We start from the raw sequence: 22,325 nt of genomic DNA, 5'->3' as shown, positions 1-22,325 counted from the left end.
ATCTATCCAGACTTCACTCATTCCTCTTGTTTTTAACGATGCCAAGGCTGCTGATCACCATTAAAAATACATTTTGTAACCTTAGGTTTTCTAAAGGTCCTTTTTTCTTACAGTTCCTGGCAAGTTATTTAAGTGCTCCTCCCATAAGTGGGGTTGAGCCCACCCAGTACTGGAATACCTGTACCAGGTGAGGACTCAATGATGAAGAATGCTACATAGCAATATGTGGAGGAGAGTCTGCGAAAAAACAAAAATCCTGCCATATCCTAGGATTTTCGACGACTTAGGGCTGCCTCTGTTTGTTTTCAGGTCCCAACAGACGCCATCTTTGCTTGAGGACCGAGTCTTCCATCAAAGTCTGATGCGGAGAAGTATTGTTGATTGCGGGTTATGTCTTCTAACCGATCTCCTCCTTAAGGGAGTGTTCTCCATGGATGATAACCCGTTGAGGAATATGTACATCTGTTGTATACTTTATTCTTTCACTGTTATACCTTCTAACTTGTCCTATACTTGATTGTCATTCCTCGGAAGTATAGTGATATGCTTGTCCGTTCTCTCTGTCAGTTCACTGGGTGGTTCTTGCTGCCTGCGCTCTATGATTCCGGCTTTGTCCCTATTGATTCACAGAGACGATAGGTAAGTGAGTATGGCAATGTACAATCAATGTAACATATCCCATGGACCATTACTGAACCTACACATTTGTAAAAAGGTTAATAAAGATGTGTTGCAAAAAATTGGGCAATGGGAGATAGTTTATTTTTACTGACTTCCAACACCACTGTAAACCACAGTGCAATAAATGTAAATATCTGTAAATGCTTTAGGGTGGTCTCAAAATGTGATGGGCAACCCAACAACCCAATATGTGAAGGGTTCTTGCCCAAGTGAATCAAAGGTTGAAAGGAGTTCACCCAAAGCCTCTTTGTGAATATCTAAGTGTACACGTGTGTTTTGTTGTTTGTGGTGGTGACAATTAGTCTTTCCAGGTGGCTAGTCTGTCTGTAGCCAGACCTAACATAGTACTTTCCTAGGTGCCTTTAAAAAAATGTCCTACTGTACAGTGCATAATTTGTGCAGATGGTGTGCACCAGCTCTGGTTTTTGAGGATCAGGGCTTATTTAACATCATCAGACTTTGACCCAGGCCAAGGGAAAGAAGGACAAACATTGGGAAAAGGAGGAGGAACATAAAGATATGAAAACAGCGGCAAAGAGAGAAATCTGGAATGAAAAAGAACCTGTATAAGCAAAGTAAAGAGAAACCAGGGAGCCCTGGTATTCAACAACTACAACATTTGGAAGCACTGTTGATGGCTACTATGGAAAAGTTTGGGTCTCTGAACTTATTATTATTTTTATTTTTTGTCCTAAAACAAAGAGTCACTGCAGTCTTTCCCATCATCTTTTCCAATATTCATTACTTTGGTCCTTCCTATTTATTTCACCTTCCTGAGAGTACACAATGCAGCCACAAGACTCCTAGATCATATGAAGGCCTTGGAGCTCACCACACCAGCCTTAGAATCACTTCACTGGCAAACACCACCCCATTACATCGCTTTTAAATCTCTGTGCATCACCAGGGGCCACTCATGCTACTGGGCAAGAATCTCTCAGCCCCATATCAGTATGTCCAGGTCTATGGCCAACCATAGGCCAAGGACTGGATTTCTCCACTCCATCCCTTACTACAGTGGGGCTAGTGTAGGCGGAAGATCCTTTTCAGGCAAGCCAGCCGAACCTTTAAACTTTGCCCCCAAACACATCTGCCTCACAGTCAGACATCTTGTTTTCTGCAAAACACCCAAAATATGTCTCCTTCCCTAGATCATATAAGTATGACAACGAACCTCACAACAGGTCACGTAAAGAAAGAGATTTCCAAAACGTATTATCCCCCTTATGACTAACAATAAACAGAGGACTAACAACGTAGTGGTTGTAAACCAAACACAGACCAGTCTGCCACTTTTAATTTAAACTTAATGTATCACATTGACGTTCTAGAGTGCCAGTGGTACAGAACTGTGTTACGTAGAGTACGCGGAGCACATGTTGTCATATAGTAAGTGTTTGTCGTGCCCAGCAAATCACGCGTTCATTGTGACTGAGCAATGGGCTCTCCAGAGCTTGCTGCATCGCCTTCTGCGATTGCTATAACATTTGCCATACGTGTTCTCAAGGGTACCCATTTACCTTTCAGTCGGGCTGTTGTAGGTTTGAATTCTCTATATTCAAATGGATCCTCTCTGCCGCTCTTAAGCCCCAAAACAGGCCCAACATAGTGAAACAAATGGGCAAGATTGACCTCATTTAGGGCTTGACAGGGGTTGCCGCTGCGACCCATGGCGTGCGCTTTGTGACTTCTGGCACTGCTTTTGCTATCTTTGACCTCAGAGATGGCAAAACCAGATCCAAGGAAACAGGGGGGGGCACATCATTCCTTATTATATGCCCAATTGTATTATACTAACAGTGGATAATAGTCTATTATTCACCATTAGTGTAATAGAAAATGGAACACACTTAGGACCATTGGCAGCTGTGGTAAGTAAATATGGTTTTAAATATATGTTGTATGCATGATTGCGGGTGAGAGTGTCTTTAAGTAAGAGAGCATGTGTATTTGTGAACAACTGTGTCTGAATGTGTAAGCATGTGTATGTGAGTGAAAGTGAGTAAGTGTCAAGCGACAGGTAATGAGTGAGATTGCTGGCCCAGATTTTCTATTCTTCGCAGCAAGGCAATGCTGAGCCAAAGTTGCTGCACTGCCTGGTGTGGAAGGGAGGGAGAAAGAATGCACCATGTCTAATAGGATATGGTGATTATTTTGCTCTCCTCATGTGCTGGCACATTTTTGGCAGCCATGCGCCAACACACACACCTTTGTGTCACAGTGTAAGGGTTTGTGCATCCTCTGAAGCCTAGTTTTTTAACTGGAATTGATCACTTCGTGTACAAAAACTATGCCTTATGTCTTTTCATATTCTGTATATGTGCTGTACAATGCAGCACACATGCCAAGTTGGACAAAGGCAGAGAAATGTAAAATGTCTTCTTGTTTCAACTGCCTCGAGGAGGCATAAGATTTTAGTGCAAATTCCTGTCTACCAATGTTTGTAGATAACACATGGGTGGTTGCATGTGAGCACCCATGCAACTAACCCATTAAATGCCTCACTTGTTACAAAATAACACTAAACAACACATAATGCAACTTTGCATTATTTTGGGATACCATCCAATGCATATCCTCATTTGTGGTCATGGTAGGGTCATATGGTAGGGTCAGAAATCATATGATGTCACTCCCTGGGATGTCATTAAGGCCAAAGGTGTGTGATGTCACTCCCGCTATCCCTGGCATTTTGGTGGATCGACTCCCATTTGTGACCCCACAGCATACAAGGACAAATCACCATTCTAAATTGTGCTTTCGGCATTCCACCCTCAACCTCCTAAATGTTACAAGGAACATTCAACTGGAACCTGTACCCACTTCTAAAACAAAAGAAAATCAATTGATTATTGATTTGCCTTGACAGAGTCTGCCAACCTCTCCACGCTGGCATACTCCATGCAGTGGCATAACAAAAGCTTTAGGGGCCGCCTGCAAGGTACACTGAATGGGGCCCCATACACTTACCATTCCCACTATACCAGCCGATTGGCAAAATGAAACACTGACAGTCAGTTTGAGTGGTGCTGATTTACAAAATGGCTGTTTATAGTCTCACTGTGTATCTCACTCACATGTCAGAAACTCTCCTCAAAGCAGCCCTTAAAGAAGAGAAACTCTAGAGGGCACCCCACACCCCCTGCAAGAACATGAGAGAATCTGGTAAGTGTGTTGGCTTCTGCAGTACAGTGTTCACTAGAAATGAGTTTGTAAACCTAAGGCCCTGGAGTCTGTCCTGCACGAGAGCTCCCAGAGTATTCCAATACTTCAAGCCTCAGAACCCAGAACACGTATTCCTTTGCTGCTCATCATGTGTTCGCCAGATAGAAACACGGAATGTACAAAAGACAGATACCTCTCCAACACAGGTAGCTGTATTTGATAATGTTCCTCCGTTAATAGTCCATCAAAATGCTTGTGTCAGAAAATTAAATACCAGCAGGTTGTTCATTTTATGGTACAATAGCAGCAAATCAATATTACTTTTTTTGCAATCAGGTTGATATCTAGATGTGTTACCATGATATCCATCTGTATATTTGTGTGGTGCCTAAACATTCCAGCCTGCTGCTCAAGTATTCAGGGGTTTTGGCATTAAGATAATGCGCGTTGTACCAATCAGCCTCCCAACGAGTTCCCCAAGTAAGCAATGAAAGCCTATTGTGTCATCAGCTCTGATGAAATATCCTTGGGCTGCTTATTTTACCTGAGCCGTAATGGATGCCACCGCCAACAAAGTGCGCCCGCCACCGTGGTAGTGGGAGCCAATGGAGACTCACGGCCGTGCGGAATGATTTCCGCACCGCTCCACAAATTAGGATGACTCAAGCAAGCAGACGCACCACAGCGGAGACACCGCCCAACCAGAGACGGTGGAAGCTCGACAGCGGAGCGCAAAACCAGAGTCCCGGGCACGACCGCCATGGACCCAGCTCTACATGTCTTTCCGGTGCAGTACCTGCTACATCACCAGGAACTCATGGACCGCCGCGGACGCCGCCGCAGGTACGCAACAACACAAACACAACACACAACACACGGTGATACACAGGTTCGAAATCCACATCAGACACCCTAGGGGGGACAGGGACACATCCACAAGGGCACCCACACATCACCCACCTGCCACAAAGTCACCCTGCTGCATCCTGGACACACAGCTACCGCCACCATGCAGCAATGTCCCGGTCACGTCACCGCAGCGGCGAACACAAGCAAATACATGCGCACAATGCAGAAGGCAGGGCCAGTGCCAGGCATGGGCAGGGCACAAAGACCACAGGGCCACACCCCCTCCCACCACACACTAGCACACCCCATGAGGGCACATGCCATGTACCCCTCCTGTGCACCCCATGCACAACAACAAGCCAGGGCAATACACACCCTGCACCAAACAACAAACAATCATGGAGACACACACTGCAGGAGTGGCTGCACAGGAACACACAACACACAGCACAGTAGCACAGGGCAAGGGAAAGACACGCAACACCACACTACGGGAAATATAAATGAGGACAAGCAACAAATGAACACATACATGGAATTAACATCCAAATGGACACACAGCCTGTACAGTCACACATACATACCACAGACTGACACACGCACACATACACACTCCACATGCCAACAGCAATGGAGCACAACAAATAGGTAAACCAAAGTGGGCTGCACACAAATGGAAGGCCATGGAGACACACAACAAGCATGTGTACATCACATCAACACAAGGAATAGAGCACAACACCCTCACACCATCAAAGCACACATGGCTGGCACAGTCAGTGAACTCAACCCACAGACAGCTCAGTGCAACAACACAGGGAGACAGCAAGGCAAACCACGTATAGGCAACAGGATGAAAAGAAAGCCCTGAAGTCAAACTGTGAACAGCCACACATCCATACAACTACTTCATAGGAGCACAACAGCAGCACTACACACAGGGCCCATCTACACACCTCAGGACTGACAAACACCAGTAAGAATCTACACACATACCCCCTTCACACAAGCAGCACACAACACCAGTGCCAAACACACTGAAGGCTGGCAATACTTGACAGTCAATACACACACAAATAACCACACACCCTGGGCACAGCCACCAACATCACACACACACACAGGGATGCCACCACAAATGTGGAAACAAATACAACAGACAAACACATAACCCAACAGAAACACACACAGAGCCACAACAACAACAACAGACATGCCCTGTGCAGCTAAACTGGGGAAAGGCAATAGGAGCACAGACACAACAGGAGTGCACAACCTCATTCCTCAGTAACAATGCACAGACAACATACCACAACACACACAAAAAGTGCACCATCTCAGAACAACACAGCCACAGCAAACAAACAACAGATGCACAGACAGAACAATCACATAGCAAACACAGCACAACATCAGGGGATGCACACCAGGCAATCACAAGGCAACATACACACACAGCACTGCATGCCCAACAAGTGGTGTGTGCACACCAAGCATACCAGACACACACAGACATCAGTGACAGAACAGCAACCCACAAGACACCATACAGCACAGCACAGCACAAAGACAACAGCACACCCAGGAAGTGAAGCAAAAAAACAAACAACACACATACATCCAACTCAACACACAATAGATGCACACGTTTGGGACACAAAGGTGGAAACAACTTGACCACAGGACTGGGCAGCACACACATTTGAACTGCATAGGGGCAACCATGACTGACAAACAGCAGCAGAACATCACACATGACCCATTGGGGAAATGCCCTGAGTGACACATTGACCCTGGACAAAGAACTGCACCACAAAGCACAGTGGCACAAATGAAGTCATGGGGAGGCACACACACACACAAACCAAGGGGACAGCTCACACCAAAGTGAAGTGTACTGCATGTCAGTAGGGGACATGGCAGGAGTGTACCATACACAAAGAAAGGGAGTGCAGACCCACAATGGGTAGGCAGCTGAAGCACAGATAGGGGCGGGCATGACAACACACACAACATACCACACTAGAGGCAAGAAGGCACCATGTGACAACTAGGCATGAGAAAACACAACCACAATGGCAGTTTGGAGAAGCAGGTCTGCACAGTCCCCACAAATAGCTACAGGACACATGGATGTGCAACAAAACACAACACTGACTTGCCAGTAACACTCTTTGCATACTCACAAGTGACAAAAACAACAAGTAGGAGTCAGACAGAACTGTAAGGACACACCAACACATTGCACAGTGCACAACATACAACTCACACATGGGCATAGAACCCCATCCACAGGGATGAACAAAACAACAGGCACACAACTCCTGGATGACACATGTGTGTAGTTGACATTGCAGAGGCATGCACACATCAACACTCCCCACAAACTCACCCCTTCACACTGTACACTAACTGGCCATCCAAGAACACAAATGGAAAGTAAGCCATGGGACTAGGATGACTGGCCATCACAAAATGACCACACACATACACCACTGGGCACACATAAAGAAAGAACACACATACATGATGACCCTGGACAGCCTGCCTGCAATACTGTGTGCAGAAACCCACTCTGTGCTGGCAGTGACCACCCCCGAAATGTGTACAATAGAGCCAATATGAACCAATCAAGTAAATGACTACTGCTAACCATTAGAAATTGACACCATTGCCACCACAAGTATCTGGGTCAAGCAGAAATGAAGACCCTGGCTCCCCTAAAAATAAGAGAGTAAGTGAGCCCAAACATTGACCATGTTGAAGTGCCACACAGACCATGTGGCACAGTAAACCATTTACACACAGCAAAAGAACTTTATTCAGTAAGGACACTGACAAAATAGACAACAGGAGAAACTGTCTTTATTCACATATTGCACAGATTGGTACCATGAGAAGAGAAGAGCAAGGCACAAGATGCAGAGCATGTCAATGAGAAGCTGCACAGGCAGGGGGCACACAGCAGTGAACGACAAGGCCAGTGGGCAGGACAAAGTGCAGATTGAGTCCATGAGAAGCTGCACAGGCAGGGGGCACACAGCAGTGAGCGACAAGGCCAGTGGCCAGGACAAAGTGCAGACTGAGTCCATGAGAAGCTGCACTGGCAGGGGGCACACAGCAGTGAGCGACAAGGGCAGTGGCCAGTCCAGGGTGCAGACTGAGTCCATGAGAAGCTGCACAGGGAAGAGTTCAACACAGCAAAGAGCAACAAGGCCAGTGGCCAGTCCAGGGTGCAGACTGAGTCCATGAGAAGCTGCACAGGGAAGGATCCAACACAGCAAAGAACAATAGGGCCAGTGGCCAGTCCAGGGTGCAGACTGAGTCCATGAGAAGCTGCACAGGGAAGGGTCCAACACAGCAAAGAACATCAGTTCCAGTGGCCAGTTCAGGGTGCAGACTGAGTCCATGAGAAGCTGCACAGGGAAGGGTCCAACACAGCAAAGAACATCAGTTCCAGTGGCCGGTCCAGGGTGCAGACTGAGTCCATGAGAAGCTGCACAGGGAATGTGTGCGACTGTACCTTTCCATGGTCAGCAACACAGTCAGGGGGGAGCTGGCTGTGTCTCGGGGACTGTCGTGGCACTTGACAGGGGAGAGAGCGGAACAACTGAGGTAGAGCTATCAGTGGCTTGGCAAGCCAGAGGGCTGCTTGGACCAGGTGATGTAGTGGCACGTGGAGGTGGAGTCATGCAGACAGGAGAAACGGTGTGGCTGGGAGATTGTGGAGGGGTGCCCTTCCACTTCTTGGGGATCCTAAATGGTTTGCCTGACTTTGTGTTAATGGGAAGTGGTGTGGGCACAACAGGCACACTCACCACCACTGCTGCAGCAGGTGCAGGCGCTGGCAGCCCCTCTGGTGATGTGCTGGACCCAGCGGAATGCTTTGCCTGGCTTCGCCTCTGCCCCCCTTCCCCTGTTTACTAGGTGTTACCCCTACAGTGCCCTCCGGCTCCTACTTCACTGGGCTTGGAATGGGAGTCTAGGTGGTTGGTGATACTGCCTTGGAGCCCTTCCTAGGTGTACCCTTGGCATGCACCACCTCCTTGGTGAGCACAGACACTGTACGATTATCTTTGCGCGATGCTTTAGGGGCAGGAGGGTCCTAGGATGGGGATGCCACTGAGGCATGTGTGCCTGAGGTCTGCTGCTTTGCTATTGGTCCACTGGTGTCGCCTGACGCACTTTTCGCCCTGCACTCTGGGGTGCCTTTGGTCTTCTGTGGGGATGGTGTCTGCGGCCGCGACCGCTTGGGTTGCTGCTGCTGTGTGCTCCGTGTGGTGTATCGTGACTTTGATGTATGTGGACCATGGTCACTATCGTCAGATGTGGCCACTGCCTGGGCGGTGGACAAAGGGACTGGAGCTGGACAGTGAGTATGTGCCTGTTGCAGGGCAGGCGTCACTGTTGATGACAAAGCCTGGACTGTCCGGTGCAGCCCACCCATGTCGGAGTGTATGCCCTCCATGAAAGCAACCACCTGGGCCAATTTCTTGTTGTGGTCAATGAAGGCATTGAGGAGAGCTGTCTGGCCTACATACAGCTGGCGCAAAAGGTTCACAGACTCAGCACTGATGGCAGCAGGGGAGACAGGGACAGGGACAGCGGTGCCAGGGGTGAAGGAAACTCTTCCCCTCTTACTGAGGCAGACACGGGCAGCACCAGAGGAAGTGGCTGGGAGGGTGGGCAATGGCCGCTGTGTCGTGGAAGTCGATGCAGAGTCCCCGTTCCCTGTGCCCTCCAACATGGATGCATCCCTGCTGGCATTGGATGATGTGGTGCTTTGCGTCTCAGGCTGGGACTCCTCCAGCAGACTCCTATCCCCCTCTGAGGCGCTGGTGACATCTGTGTCACTGGGCTCCTGGGCAGCTGTGGTGCTAGTTTCAACCCCACTGGTGTCCGTCTCCTGTCCCTCCGTAACCACAGGTAATGCTGCCTGGGAGAGAGAGATGTAGGGTCACGCAGTGGCAGCAACAGAACATTATATGCAAGCAATGCATGACAAAAGTTGACCAAATCTACATGTTGCACACCACCCTGTGCAATCACGTGCCAACTCACTACATAGACTCAAGCAGTGCGTGAAAACAGGAAACTCAGGCATGAGTGAGCCATGTGATGACCACACAGCACAACACCCTGCTTGTGGCTCTGTTCAAACAGACACACAACTAGTTCTGAACACACCTAGGGACATGATGGGGGCACACTACTTGTTGCCAATGACAGAACTGGATGGAACAGGAGGGGACAACACAGACCCAGACTACAATATGACAGTCCACAATGGACATTGGCCCATGCCACCCACCATGTAGTACCTTGGGACAATATAATGCTGCACATTGCTGTAAGATGTGTCGGCCTCCCCAATATGGGTGCATGCAATGGACGCATTGATGAAGGCACAGTCAGATTGGGCACACTGCCATTTCCTCTCATGGGAATCCCAAGACTACACCAATGCAGAAGAAACCTGAAGAGCACAACTCAGAATGTAATGTGAAGGCACAGCATCCAAATCACTTTTGTAAGTACAGGTAGGGCAAATGCATGCCACAGGCACCCAGGCCAGCAGCCACTTACATGCCACAGCATCACACTACCAACATCACATAGGCCAGCGCTGGCACAAGCTCTGTACACATGCAGCCACTCCCAGCCAAAGTCAGACTCCCCAAATGCTCACCCCTGGCTTGCTGCTGATGCTCCTTCAAATGTGCATCCAGCTCAGGCTGTGTCACCGCCAAGATGTGCCCCATTAGTGGTGTCATGCTGCGCCGTGCCAGACGCCCAGTGTGAGGAAGCAGCCCCAAGGTCATCTCCACCACATTCTTTGCCAGCCGGCTGATGTCGTCCCATCTCTTGTGGCAGTGGGTGCGCCGTTGGTTTGAGACCCCCAGAGCTCGCACTTTCGCTCCCATGGCCCTTCACATGGCCTTAAGCTGGTGTACCTTGAGCTGCAGGCATGGGAGACAAGAGGGGGAAATGATCAGTGACACAGTGCCATGTACCGACATCTACCAGTATAGCAGCAAGATACAAAATAATCACATATCCAACGATAGGTCAATCAGAGACTATAGTACAGCCCACATGGGAGAAGCTGATGCTAAAGCATGCAGGTGTGAGGAAAAACACAGTCCCTGCACATCTCACGCACATGCAGGATGCCAGCACTGAAACACCCATGTAGCCTGCCCACATCTCCAGTCCATTGTTGGCTTGAGCAACACATGCATCACATGTCAACCTGTGTTTGGGGTGGACTCACTGTGTCCAAGACTGCGCAGCCATCAATGTCCCTTTCCTGTGAATAGATGAATGTGTCATGGTGGTCACATTGAGGGACATGATCACACAAATACAAAATGCCATTCACAAGGGCAGTTGTGTGCAAAATACAGTGCTGAGATGGCCCATAGCTGGAGAGCAATGTGAAAAGACTGATGTCATACTCTGTAAGTTAAGTGAGGTGTCCTTGTCTTTGTAGGCAGGGACTGTGCAGGCCAGCTGGGCTCACACTGAGATGGACTACAGGGGCACACACAGCCATCCAGCCAAGAAATCACTATCCTGACTACAGCATGAACAACCTTCTGTGTCACTGTGTGGCTGACAACACAACACAGGTCCTCATACATATATGTGCAGGGAGGGAAAGCTGTGGCATTGGGTACACACACCCTCCCACTGGAGACAGAATGTCAGGCAGTGCATGACACTACCCCACACTCCCAGGCACATACTGCATCAGTCCAACTACATTTGTGGCCCCCCTGCCCTACCCCACCACTGTTGAAGACTTACCACGACATTTGGGGCACCATATAGCCTTGGGTACTGTGTGAGCACCTCGGCCACCAGGACCTCCAGCTCCTCGCTCGTGAAGGGACTGGCATGGATCTTCTCTGTCCTTGCCATCGCTGTGGACAAGAGACAACAGCGGCGGAATTGGGTGGTGAGGGATCTCAGGCAGCAGTCCCTGGAGGCAGCAGCAGGTGAGGGGTCTCAGGCAGCAGTTCCTGGAGGCAGCAGCAGGTGAGGGGTCTCAGGTAGCAGTTCCTGGAGACAGCAGCAGGTGAGGGGTCTCAGGCAGCAGTCCCTGGAGGCAGCAGCAGGTGAGGGGTCTCAGGCAGCAGACTCGTGGAGCAGTGGAAATGTGAGGCTCACTCCCACACATATATAGCCCCTTGGGGTAATTTCAAAGGTGCCATGCTGAAGCAATTGGTGGGCCAGGTCTGCCTCTTTCAAATGCATCCAATGACCGCCTCCGCGGTGGTGGAGCACGCCTTCCGCGATCTTCAAAATTGCATCATGCCACTGCAATCATGGCTCCCATTGGCTATAAGGGCATGCTCCATGGCGGTGACACAATGCTGGGGTGGGGGTGCGCTACCGCGATGGTGCATCTTTCAAATGCAGCCAACGTCTGCCTCGCGGTGGCGGAGCACACCTACCGCGATCTTCAAAATTGCATCATGGGCATTTTCTGTGTGGCCATGGTGTGTGGTGTGCAAAGTGGTTGTGGGTGCAGGAGTGTGAGTGGTGGTTGTGGTTGTGCTGTGTATGGTGTGTGTTTTGCAGGGGGTTGGTTGTGCTGGTGTGGAGGTGGTGGTAGTGCTGTGTGTGGTGTGGCTAGTGATGTTGTGTCCTTTGCCTCTCCTGTCAGCAGGGGAATGTGTCCCTTCTCTCCTGGAGTATTGCAAGAGATTGTGGTCAAGGAAGGGGCTGGTTTTATACTCAGCTATGTAGGTGTGTCCAATTGGGGTGTTGCTGACAGGTGTGTTGTCCTGGGATTTGTATTTTTCCTTTTGCCATGTGGTTGTGTCATTGGGGTGTGTTTTGTGTATTTGGGGGACATGGCTAGTTTTCTGTGTGCACTTTTTGGCCTTCTTGTGGGGTTTTGGCTTCATCCGCCATATTTTTAACAGTTCGTCCGCCGCGGTGGCTGTGCTTCAGCTCTTCCGCTGGCTGTTCCATTCATCCCATTGTGTGACCACGGCGGTCGGAGACAGCGGTTCGTACCACAGGACCGTGGGGATATCCTAATTTCCGGTGCGATGTCTCCGCTATACTTGCGGCGGGTTGGTGTTTTTCCGCCGCAATTCCGACCGCCGCGGACAGATTTTGGCCATCTCCGCCTGCTACGGGTGGTTTTTCTTGGCCTCATTCCACCGCGGTCGGATTTCTGGGGCGGTTAATCCTAATTTGGCCGCCGATTTTCGCACGGTGCCGGCGGGCGGTTGTTTTCCACTTCCATGGCGGTCGGGGATCTTTCTGACACAGCTGCGATCAGGTGAAAGACAACAGCTAGCTACACCTAAAGCGTCCCTTTCACCTTGAAAAACAGAGACTGTAGGTCCACACATCACTAAAGAAGATCCATATCTCCCCACTTGTCTGTCTAGGTCTCCTTCCTCCAACTTCGGGAATGCTAGCAATACACTTCCACTCTGCAGGAAAGCAATATTACCTCCATCTTGTACACATGGCCAGGCCAAGAGAATCCAGAATGGACCACACAGGCCTCAATATACTCACTCATACACACAATGCATGTGCAATGCTGGCCACATACAGAAAAACGCACAGCATATACTTGAGATATTAGCGTTCGGATGGAGGTTAAAAGCAGATTACTACATGAGTGGGCCAGTAAGTCTTTACTCAGGTGACAAAGATAAAAAAAGTCTAGTCACAACTATGGATTCACATAGCACGGAATGCTGCCACCACCATTCTATAGACTATATGGACTTTCCATAAGAGGGAAGGTTGTCTACTGTCAGTGCAATGAGGTCACACTTGGTGTGCCCTTCCAGGACGCAGGACAGGTCCAGCACCTCACTCATGCCAAGGGACAGGCCTGTTCCTCTGCACATGCAATAGATTAGATTGTGGTTGAGGCTAAAGCCAAAATCAAGAACAAGGATAACAGCATGAACTACTCACCCTTACGGGTCTCAAGGCACTGGGGGCCATCATGGAAATTAAGTGAGCTATTACCCAGAGTCACATGGTGCTGAGCTGAGCTGCTGCCGCCGGAGCCAGGATCGAACCATGAACCCTGTGCTCCAACGTCAGCTGCCCTGGCCGCTGCACCACACCTCTCCACACCATACAGATGACATTCCAGTCTCAACAGTATATGTGCACATCACAGCATAATAACAGGGTCAGCATAGGAAATGGCAGTGCATTATGTATTATCATACAGGCTTAGAATTGCTGTAAGGCTATATAGGAATCCCTTACGCAACACAGGGAACAGTAGGGATGGGGCATTGAAAACCTTCTTCATGCCAACGGCATAGAACAGAACAGAGTTTCATCATACAAAATAGGTACAGTGCAGGGACAACAAAATAAATACATCAGTGTCAGCTGAAACAAAACTTAGTGAAGGGAAGATGTGCACAGCTGGCAAGTGGCCCCTGCTACATTTGACACATTCAGACAGTCTTTTCTATGCAAAATACTTTGTAAGCTTTCAATTTTGTATTCTTAGAAACAAGATTTTGAGCCCCAGAATGCAAAGTAATGTTGGCTAAAATGCTAGGTTTCACCAAACATCTCACACATGACATTGGGCCAATTGTCAGATGCAGGAGCGGTACCCCTATTAAAGCGGAGGAGTGTCACGCCACTAAAAAATGCCCTCAAAAAAGCCTTGGGGATGAAAAATAAAATGGTAATAATGTTAATTTATTACAATTTTATTTTTCACCAACCCATCCCGAACCGAGTGTCAGGACGGGGCAGGTCCACTGCTACTGAGTGGCAGCAGCGAGCTGTGCACTTAAGTTTAAAGTGTGCATGTCACATTGGCCAGCCAGCCAGACATGCGCATTTTAAACCTCTCTAACCCAGCTGTCTAAGACAGATGGGTTGAGAAAAAGCACAGGCCTCTAGTGCTCTTAGGAGCACTGAGATTGGCTGCTCCTTCCAATCCTGGTGCTTTTCTCATGCTAATTAACAGCATGAGAGCAGCACCAGGATTGGTTAGGGGAGTTGGATGGGTCCATCGCTGGAGCCTGGAGGGGAGAAAACCAGAACACCAGACCGGAGCAAGGAGGACACGTCACGCAGTCAGTGCCTATTCCTTTTATTTATTTTAGTATAGGCACCTTACTTACATGTACCCATCCACCACCCATTTGCCAGCCCGATCACTCTCCATAGTTGCCAGCTGCCACTGGTCAACAAATGTATTCACTTGGGCCACACACTTAACCTTAAATTGTGTTAACTAAGCTTCAACACCAAACATAGACCATCCCAATTTAACATCTGGAGCAGTTTGATTTTAATTTTGAAAGTGCATAGTTTAGGTCCGATAGACTTACAAAAAAGCTTTTGACTTGTAGGTCTGAATATGTAAATGTTTTAAAGAATATCTTCATATTTATTTTTGCACAGCTGGGGTTTGGCCTTGTCTGTGTGAATGTATTTTAGCCATGCTGTCTAGCACCACATCTGTTCTTCAGCATGGATGAAAGTTGCTGAAAAAGTGCTATGATGCGACCAGCAAAGACCATGTCATAGCGCTTTTTGGTGTTAGGAGGGTCAGGACAATAAACTCAACATGGGGGGCGAAGAGACTTGGCATTGGTTCAACATCCTGTGATTCTGGGCTTTCAGTAACTTTCAGCCATGTGGGGGCCCCCTTCAGGTGAGATCACTTACCTGGTAAGAGCAAGCAGTTTGCCTCTTCCTGCTGCAGTTTAACTTCGCTGCATAAACAGTGAAATTATGAGGCTAACAGAATGTATCACTCTGTCTTCCGGTAACCTGCTTGGAATAGCCTCAGCTGTGCCCAGACTGAATTTTGTTTTACTTCCTCTCAGTGACCTGCTGACATTCACAAGGCAAGCTGAAAGCAAGTCTTAAAATTGTCAGAGTTTACAGAACCCGGCTTGCCAGTGAGGGCTGGATGGAGAGCGACCTTTACAATGCGGTGTTTACACTGCGGTATGTTTACATAGCGGGCATTACAACGCAAGTTGTTACAATGACTTGCGCTGGATGGCGCTCTAAACTAAGGAATAGTATGATTTACTATTCCAACACATCCCTACTGTTATGTAGGCTGGAGTTGGAATAGTAAATCATACTATTCCTAAGTCCAGCACCCTCCAGCGCAAGTCGTTGTAACAACTTGCGTTGTAACGAACGCGATGTAAAATACCGCGTTGTGAATGTTTGCGATTTAACGTCATACATTTGGGTTGGACGGTTCCCATGAGGAACAGGGTCAAGACTGATTTGCATATGGCTGGGTCTAAATTGGGGTGGGGTAGTGAGCAAAAGAACAATGGATTTAACCCAGATCTGTGATTGGGGGAGAATGTTTGATTTATTCAGCATTCCATCCATCATTTGTTGCTGCAGCACTTTTCGCCCTATGAGGGATGGGTATGCCTAGAGGTGGGTCCCTTACTCGCTGTGGCAATAAATTTGAGCTAGCCTGGCTGATGAGGGTGATATACTCCAAAACCAGTCCTAGGATGCTTGTTTCCGGTGCAGGAAGGACCCGGCTTGGCAGTTCGGGCTGGACTGTTCCCACGAGGAACAGGGTCTCGACTGATTTGGATATGGCTGGGTCCAAACTGGGATGGCGAAGATTAATATGTTTGATTTATTCAGCATTTGGTCAATCATTTGTTGCTGCAGCACCCTTCTTCTAAAGGGCCACTGCTGCAACACTGTTCCAGGGTCACTGATGCAGCTGTGTTTGCAGGATCACTGCAGCATCTTTTTGAACGAATACTGCTACATCTTGTTTTGCAGGGTCACTTATAACTCATTGTGCTGCAGCTCTTTTTGAAACACTTATGCTGCAGCTATTTTTGAAGACTCACAAGCATAGCTCCCTTTACAGGATCACTGCTGCAGCTCGTATGTAAGGATCACTCCTGCCTCTGTATTTGCAGGATCATTGCCACATCTCTTTGTGAAGGATCCCTGCTGCATCTCTTTGTGCACGATCATTGCTACATCTCTTTGTGCAGGATCGCTGCTGCATCTCTTTGAGCAGGATCGCTGCTGCATCTCTTTGTGCAGGATCGCTGCTGCATCTCTTTGTGCAGGATCGCTGCTACATCTCTTTGAGCAGGATCACTGCTGCATCTCTTTGTGCAGGATCACTGATGCATCTCTGTGTGCAAGATCTCTGTCGCATCTCTTTATGCAGAATCTCTGCCGCATCTCTTTGTGAATGATCTCTGCCGCATCTCTGTGTGGAGGATCACAGCCATCTCTCTTTGTGCAGGATCTGCCGCTTTTCCTTGTACAGGATCTCTGCTGCATTTCTTTGTGCAGAATCTCTGCCGCATCTCTTTGTGCAGGATCACTGATGCATCTCTTTGGGCAGGATCTCTGCTGCATCTCTTTGTGCAGGATCTCTACCGCATCTCTTTGTGCAGGATCACTGATGCATCTCTGTGTGCAGGATCTCTGCTGCATCTCTTTGTGCAGGATCTCTACCGCATCTCTTTGTGCAGGATCTCTGATGCATCTCTGTGTGCAGGATCACTGCTGCATCTCTGTGTGCAGGATCTCTGCCGCATCTCTTTGTGCAGGATCTCTGCTTCATCTCTGTGTGCAGGATCTCTACCGCATCTCTTTGCGCAGGATCTCTGCCGCATCTCTCTTTGTGCAGGGTCTCTGCCGCATCTCTTTGTGCAGGCTCACTGGTGCATCTCTGTGTGCAGGATCTCTGCTGCATCTCTTTGTGCAGGATCTCTGCTGCATCTCTTTGTGCAGGATCACTGCTACATCTCTTTGTTCAGGATCTCTGATGCATCTCTGTGTGCGGGATCACTGCTGCATCTCTGTGTGTAGGATTTCTGCTGAATCTCTTTGTGCAGGATCTCTACTGCATCTCTTTGTGAAGGATCTCTACCGCATCTCTTTGTGCAGGATCTCTGATGCATCTCTGTGTGCAGGATCACTGCTGCATCTCTGTGTGCAGGATCTCTGCCGCATCTCTTTGTGCAGGATCTCTGCTTCATCTCTGTGTGCAGGATCTCTACCGCATCTCTTTGTGCAGGATCTCTGCCGCATCTCTCTTTGTGCAGGGTCTCTGCCGCATCTCTTTGTGCAGAATCTCTGCCGCATCTCTTTGTGCAGGCTCACTGGTGCATCTCTGTGTGCAGGATCTCTGCTGCATCTCTTTGTGCAGGATCTCTGCTGCATCTCTTTGTGCAGGATCACTGCTACATCTCTTTGTTCAGGATCTCTGATGCATCTCTGTGTGCGGGATCACTGCTGCATCTCTGTGTGTAGGATTTCTGCTGAATCTCTTTGTGCAGGATCTCTACTGCATCTCTTTGTGAAGGATCTCTGCCGCATCTCTCTTTGTGCAGGATTACTGATGCATCTCTTTGTGCAGGATCTCTGTTGCATCTCTTTGTGCAGGATCACTGCTGCATCTCTTTGTGCAGGATCTCTGATGCATCTCTGTGTGCAGGATCACTGCCACATCTCTGTATGCAGGATCTCTGATGCATCTCTGTGTGCAGGATCACTGCCACATCTCTGTATGCAGGATCTCTGATGCATCTCTGTGTGCAGGATCACTGCTGCATCTCTTTGTGTAGGATCTCTGCTGCATCTCTCTTTGTGCAGGATCTCTGCCGCATCTCTTTGTGCAGTATCTCTGATGCATCTCTTTGTGCAGGATCTCTGCCGCATCTCTTTGTGCAGGATCTCTGCAGCATCTCTTTGTGCTGGATGTCTGTCGCATCTCTTTGCGTAGGAGCGCTGCTGAATCTCTTTGTTCAGGATCTCTGCCACATCTCTTTGTGCAGGATCTCTGCTACATCTCTTTGTGCAGGATCACTGCTCCCTCTCTGTGTGCAGGATCACTGCCGCATCTATTTGTGGAGGATCTCTGATGCATCTCTTTGTGCAGGATCTCTGCCGCATCTCTTTGTGCAGGGTCTCTGCCGCATCTCTTTGTGTAGGATCACTGCTGCATCTCTTTGTGCAGGATCTCTGTCGCATCTCTTTCTGCAGGATCTCTGCCGTATCTCTCTGTGGAGGATCACTACTGTGTCTCTTTGTGCAGGATCTCTGCCACATCTCTTTGTGCAGGATCTTTACCGCATCTCTCGCTGTGCAGTATCACTGCTGCATCTCTGTGTGGAGGATCACTGCTGCATCTCTATGTGGAGGATCACTGCTGCATCCCTCTCTGTGCAGTATCTCTGCTGCATCTCTCTCTGTGCAGTATCACTGCTGCATATCTCTCTGTGCAGTATCTCTGCTGCATCTCTCTCTGTGCAGTATCTCTGCTGCATCTCTCTCTGTGCAGGATCACTGCTGCATCTCTGTGTGCAGGATCTCTGCTGCATCTCTCTCTGTGCAGGATCACTGCTGCATCTCTCTCTGTGCAGGATCTCTGCTGCATCTCTCTCTGTGCAGGATCACTGCTGCATCTCTCTGTGCAGGATCACTGCAGCATCTCTGTGTGCAGGATCACTGCTGCATCTCTGTGTGCAGGATCACTGCAGCATCTCTGTGTGCAGGATCACTGCAGCATCTCTGTGTGCAGGATCTCTGCTGCATCTCTCTCTGTGCAGGATCTCTGCTGAATCTCTCTCTGTGCAGGATCACTGCTGCATCTCTCTGTGCAGGATCACTGCAGCATCTCTGTGTGCAGGATCACTGCTGCATCTCTGTATGCAGGATCACTGCAGCATCTCTGTGTGCAGGATCACTGCTGCATCTCTTTGTGCAGGATCTCTGCCACATCTCTTTTGTTGTATTCCGCTTTAGGTGTCCGTATATAGGTTTTCCTGATACATGTCCTTATATAGGCACAATTCGCATTGCCCTTATATAGGCATAAGATCCCAGTCCTTATTTAGGCATTAGCCTTGCTATCCAAATACAGGCATGGTCACCTACATCCGTCCACCCCAACATCACAACGAGTTCTTAGAAACCAGACCCTTAAGCTCTTGGGAGATCCCCTAGCACAGGATTATTGATTTCTCCAAGAACTCATTTATTATGCATGAACCGCTATTCCTTAAGGGTTCATTCCTGACGTCTTCCTCTGCCCGACTTTACGTCAATGCTAACATTCCAAGGCACCTACCAGGTATAAATATACCTACCCTTGCCCAAGCAAGTAGGAGGAGACCTCGACTTTAGAGGAGCCCATGTCCCGGCCTGTCACACTGACAAGAGATGCTGTCGTCCCTGCTCACAGAGAATCCAGCTTCCAGTGTTCTGACTCCCTTCGCTGGGTGCTAGAGTTCGAGACCCGGAAAGATATTCCCACCTCTCTCATTCTCAAGGTATGGAGCTGACTAGAACCTAGAGGGTCTCTTGGCATACCAAACTATAGCATACCATACTATAGCCTACCATACTATAGAATACATCACCTATTTCTTACCTTGTACTACACTTAGGTTAGGTACACTGGGGTAGAACTAGTTAGAGAAGCAACTTATGAGTATTCGCATTTTTAGCTTATGTTATTTATGTATATGAATGTATGTGTCATAGCTAAAAGATAATGCTAGAGCAGTATTATTTCTTTCTACTGTTTAAGCTGAACATAATATATCTCGCATACTGTCTTACGATTGTAACAGCTCATATCCCTTAAACGAGAAACAAGACTGTTCAATAAACCCTTTTATTGAAAAGCCCATCTATTCTTTCTGTGTAACTCTGAAGAAACTAAGCATGCACGATTAGGTGAGTGAAACTGTTATCTGTTGTTTCCACGATTCTGAGAGTGTTCCAATTCTAAAGGGAAACACAGTGGTCATGTTTATGCAGTTGCCAGAAACTACTCCCTTCTTGTTTACAAGGAGTTTCTAGTGGCCTCTGAGTTCACTGGCACAAAGTAATTAAGTTTAATATACTCGATAGGGGCATACTGACCTCAGTCCTATGCCAAATCTATAGGGTATATTATTCCAATGTGCAGAGCCTATTAGGGAAATAGGAACTACACTAGATGGCGCCCAACATTTGGTAAGGCACTAATTTAACGCTAGATACTGAGCAACTCAGTCGTGCTTTTCTCAGAGACCCCTACCAACATACTCCATCAGACGGTTGGAGTGGGTTGGGTTAAGGATCCGCCAAAGCTGAATAGGACAAAAATCCTATAGATTAGCTGTTCGGTTTGTTCAACGTTGAAGGATACAGTGTTCCAAAATATTGTGCACCTTATCTTTGTTTCCTTGAAACTTGTTCTACATTTTTCAAAAACAATGTCCCTTAACGGGGATACTATCACCGAGAACGGTGTAGCTGCGGCTGACCCAGTCATAACAGCTTTTATTTTGACAGGTTTAAATGAAACCGATGAGGGTGTTATAATCATCCCTCCAAACTTAAAGAGAGCCATCACTCTAACACTTATAAAACACGGCCTAACACCAAGAGGTGGTAGAGCAGTTTTCGTAATAGAGGCACACGAATCCTTTCAGACAGAAGTATTCTATTCATGGAATCTATTCCCAGAATCAAATCCAGTAACAAAAGTATTTCACTTCTTTAAAGAAGATGAACCACCTGAGGAATATATTCCTTTCGAGGATATTGAAATTCCACTCACATACCAGGAGCATAATCTCTGGTTTAAAGGCACCCTAAAACATCACAAAAACATTACCAGGCTCGGTCCACTAGGTAGACCAGGAGCAACATGGCCGATTCTAGGCGGCTATACACCCCATCCTGACATCGAAGAGGTGTCAGACGAGGAATTACTCACTCAACTACAAGAGTTAATAAAAATGTACAGACAATTAGTCCAATATGTTGTGCGGACTTTCACAGTCCAACCACCAATGACCATTCCAAATCAAACCCCTCAACAGGGTATACACTAAACATTACTCCACAGACTTTACACGCAGTAATGGGTAAAATGCCCACAAAACGTGAACAAATTCCATTCTGGATAGCTCAAAATATTACTCAAATCGAAGCAGTAATTCCAAATGTAGAAGAGTAGGATCTGCTTCTTATGGTTACCCCCACTTTTTGCTGATGTTTCACTGTTTTTTTACTTTAGGATGGCTGGGTCCCTGCTATTCAGGACCCCAGCCTAGCTGCTTCCTCTCTAAATTGATTCCTAGTACCTTAGGTACACAACAGATTGGATTCTGAGGTGCCCTCATAAGTCCCTAGTATATGGTATATTATGTACCCAGGGCATAGGTACCCCAGAGGACTACCAGGGGCTGCAGCATATATTATGCCACCCCTGGGAAGTCCTCCAAAATGACAACACAGGTCTGCTACTGCATGCACCCCTTACAGAGATATAGGTTCACCATATCTCACCTATCACTCCACATATAAACCTATCAGTCACCCCTATATCAGGCCTTATCAATCCTGAAGGCAGGGTGCTTGGTTTTGTGTGAGAGGGTGCCCATGCATGAGCAGAGCCCCTCTGCAGCCTTCGGAATCTCTTCTCCGGGGTTGTCTGTGATGCAGCCTGACCATATACTCTTAAGTGCATTATAACCAAACGGTAAATGCTAACTTTGGACTGGCTGCACGGAAACATGTTGTGTTTGGTGTCAAACACCTTGGAATCATACCCCCACAGCAGTAACTGGTGTGGGAGTATGATCCCACCCATC

General features: G+C 48.1%; 1 long non-coding RNA gene across 1 annotated transcript in view; it reads right to left on the bottom strand.

The window, feature by feature from the left end:
* Positions 1-9,209: 9,209 nt before the first annotated feature.
* Positions 9,210-22,325, bottom strand: part of LOC146859177 (uncharacterized) — a 53,134-nt gene continuing 40,018 nt past the window's right edge. The window contains exons 2-3 of the long non-coding RNA XR_014980070.1: positions 10,385-10,655; positions 9,210-9,631 (exon numbers count right to left, since the gene is read on the bottom strand). This is a non-coding gene — a long non-coding RNA (uncharacterized LOC146859177). The remainder of the gene's footprint in view (positions 9,632-10,384; positions 10,656-22,325) is intronic.

Source organism: Triturus cristatus, chromosome 3_2 (genome assembly GCF_964204655.1).
Source record: "Triturus cristatus chromosome 3_2, aTriCri1.1, whole genome shotgun sequence".
NCBI lineage: Eukaryota > Metazoa > Chordata > Amphibia > Caudata > Salamandridae > Triturus > Triturus cristatus.
Note: the sequence above shows the minus strand (reverse complement) of the source record. Positions and strands in the feature narration are given on the sequence as shown.